The sequence below is a fragment of the Myotis davidii genome, unplaced genomic scaffold, assembly GCF_000327345.1.
Source record: "Myotis davidii unplaced genomic scaffold, ASM32734v1 scaffold60, whole genome shotgun sequence".
In the NCBI taxonomy this organism is placed as follows: Eukaryota; Metazoa; Chordata; class Mammalia; order Chiroptera; family Vespertilionidae; genus Myotis; species Myotis davidii.
The window spans coordinates 1395755-1398611 of NW_006293007.1; the positions used below are offsets into that span (position 1 = coordinate 1395755).

Here is a 2857-nt window from a genome sequence, read left to right on the forward strand (position 1 = left end):
GCGCCGACGCAGCGCAATGACGTATCCCCGACATCCCACGTCCAAGATGGCCGCGGTCGGCAAGGAGAGACGTCGCTGAGGGGCTTACCGGAGGCGAGGAGTGAGTGACCGACGGCCCGCGGGCAGCGCCACCCCCCTCCCGCGTACCTAAAGGTCTGAGTAGGGCAGGGCCAGCTGCCTCCACCCCCTAGTGGAGTCTGTCGTCCCGGATACCGCCTCCCCCCGCTGCCCCCTATCAGCTCGAAGTTAGCGGGCGATGGCGGGGCTGCGGGACGGGATTCGGGAGAGGGTTTTGAGGCGCAAGAGCGGAGGAGAAAGAACCTCGCGCGGCCTAGCACAGGGTAGCGGCCCCCGCCCAGAGGGGCGACTAAGGCTTGGGGACTTCGTAGTTGGTGGGGAGGAGGGGCGGGGTCTTAGCACGCGCGCGCGCTCCCGCAGCCCCGGACTGCCCGCATCTTCCCACCTCCTTGGGGGTCTCCGTCCCAACTTGGCCAGGCTGAGGCCCGGGCGCCGCGTCACACCGGGGTGCTCCGACCCGGGTGTCTGGAGGGGAAGGAGGACCAGGCACTTCCGCGTCCGGAGTCGTTCTCGCCGAGACCTGGTTCTTGCGGACCCTGTCCTGGGCCGGTGCGGTTGGGTCCCGAAGGAGTTGTTCTTTGGGGAGTTGAGGCGTCCAGGCAGAGGTCCTCCAGCTGTTCTCACCAGCACAGAGCGCGGCGGTCGGCTGCGCTCCCTAAAATGTGGGTTGCCGGTTCAAAGGAGCTTTCGCTCCCTCCACCCGACATTAGGCGCGGCTTCCACCAGTAAGAGCAGTCAGTTCCTTGCGCGTGGCCCTCCTGTGTTTGTAAGGTGAGCCTGCTGGTGTCTGCGTTTCTCGCTCGGAGGCGCTCTGGAGAGGGGCCCAGCACAGCGCCCTGCAGTTGCGGGCGCTCGTTAGAGCAGCGGTTCTCAACCTGTGGGTCTCGACCCCTTTGGGGATCGAACGGCCCTTTCACAGGGGTCGCCTAAAACCATCGGAAAACACATATATAATTACATATTGTTTTTGTGATTAATCACTATGCTTTCATTATGTTCAATTTGTAACAAAAGACGTCCTGCATATCACATATTTACATTACGATTCATAACAGTAGCAACATTACAGTTATGAAGTAGCAACGAAAATAATTTTATGGTTGGGTCACAACAAGAGGAACTGTATTTAAAGGGTCGCGGCATGAGGAAGGTTGAGAAGCACTGCGTTAGAGGTTTGTGCGAATGGGGTAGAAGGAGAGATCCTCTGGGGTTTGGGGTCCCATCCTGGAACCCTGGGTGGCCTACATAGAGCACGCGCCCTGTATTGCAGAATGAAGAGTGAACGGGTGAGTGGTAGACATTTCAGCTAAGATTGTATTATTAGGATGCTTGCCTATTAAGTAATTTTGACTGTAAATTAAGTAATTAACCAGGACTCTTGGTTCTGTGTGTGTGTGTGTGTGTGTGTGTGTGTGTGTTTCAGAATGACAACCACAGGTATCTAATTTTGGGTTTTATTTTCTTTTGTCTCATTTTGATTATATATATTTTTCAAACATATTAGCTGACTTGTGCATAAGCATGTTTAACGTTTGTTTCATTTTGGAAATGGAGATTGCACCAACAAGCAATAACGAAATACTATCATTGTTGAGATGCTTACATTTTACTTTAAGCATATTTTTATTGATTTCAGAGAGGAAGGGAGAGGGGGAGAGAGAAACACCAATGATGAGAGAGAACCATCGATCTGCCGCCTCCTGGATGCCCCCGCTCCCCTGGGGATCAAGCCTGCAACCCAGGCATGTGCCCCTGATGGAATCAAACCTGGGACCTTTCAGTCTGCAGGCCTACGCTCCATCCACCCAGCCAAACCAGCTAGGGCACGATACTAACATTTTAAATGCCACTTTCAAAAAATTGAATATCATAAAGAAAAAAATGGTCATAGTTTTGGCCTACAAAATGAGCTACAGTCGTGCACCCCATAGTGACATTTTGGTCGAAGATGGAACACATATACAAAGGTGGTTCCGTAGATTGTAAAATTCCCATTGCTAGTGACCCTGTAGCTGGCATAATGTCATAGTGCAAGTTACGTGTTGCTGGTGATGCTGGTGTAAACAAATCTGAACTGAAAGTCATATAAAAGTGTAACACATACAATTATGTACCCTATGTAATACTTGCTAATGATAATATATGACTATGTTACTGGTTTATGTATTTACTGTTGTGGAAGCCAAAAGAATTAATACTTTCCCTCCCACCTTCTAAATTCTTATAGCTGGGCCAAAAATTAAATGAACAGAGACAAATTAACAGGAGAAAGTAAAAATTTTAATACATGCATATGGGGAATTCACTCACATAGGCATGAAAATTCCCAAGATGGTGAGGCAACATTGGAGAAAATGTGGGGACAAGATATTAGATTTCAGAAGTGAGAATGGGCTGACGAAGAGCAGAACATACATGGCAGGCAGGAAAATCCTTGTGGGTGACTCAAAAACAGTGGGACACGAGGTACCTAGCTTACAGACCCTGCCCGAAGCCTCTTATTTACCATGTTCTGTTGAGTGTTTCCTTCCACGACCCGCGTGGAGTAGGGTTCGGTATCTGAAAGAGGAGCCGCACAGCAAATGAGAGAAAAAGACACGAGATAATTTTGCAATATTGGGGGACCAGGCGGCAAGTCCCGAAGGACTTCCTCCCTGTGCTCAGGCCTCACCAAGCTTTTATTGATTCTGCAGTAGCCCTTAGCATAGCCCTTAGGCAGGTGACCCCCCATTAACAGGCAGACAAGCCCATCAGCAAGGATTTACATTATAATTACTTG

At 50.3% G+C, this 2857-nt stretch overlaps 1 protein-coding gene across 1 annotated transcript in view; it reads left to right on the forward strand.

Annotated features, from left to right (window-relative positions):
* Positions 1 to 2857, forward strand: part of CCNK (cyclin K) — a 22742-nt gene continuing 19885 nt past the window's right edge. Inside the window, exon 1 of the mRNA XM_006766625.2 lies at positions 1 to 100. The gene's annotated coding sequence lies outside the window, so the exon portion shown is untranslated. The remainder of the gene's footprint in view (positions 101 to 2857) is intronic.